This window comes from Penaeus monodon, chromosome 29 (assembly GCF_015228065.2).
Source record: "Penaeus monodon isolate SGIC_2016 chromosome 29, NSTDA_Pmon_1, whole genome shotgun sequence".
NCBI lineage: Eukaryota > Metazoa > Arthropoda > Malacostraca > Decapoda > Penaeidae > Penaeus > Penaeus monodon.
The window spans coordinates 35766646-35767038 of NC_051414.1; positions in this window are offsets into that span (position 1 = coordinate 35766646).

Below are 393 nucleotides of genomic sequence, written 5' to 3' on the forward strand. Positions count from 1 at the left end.
ATATTTTAATTCTCTCACCCCTCCTCTCTTTATATATACACATCTATTTATCTATCTCTTACTCCCTTTGTCTTGCTTCGATCAGGTGATTGCTGGAAAGGCATATTGTCTAAAGAGTAAAACTGACCTCCTGTCACGCACAAAAGAAGAAAAAAAGAAAAAAACAGAAAAAGAAAGAAAAAGAAAAGAAAAGAAAAAAGATCAAAGAAAGAAAACAATGGCACATCCTTCTAAGGGACTTTAAGGATAGTTTACAACAGACATCCAGCTCAAAATACCTCAGTCTACCCAGGGAACAATGAAAACTTGTAAACAGGAAGGAAAAACAATGCTATGCGGAGGACGCTTGCTGCTTTGTTCTACTGGTAAGGCATCGACGGGTGACAAGTTCAT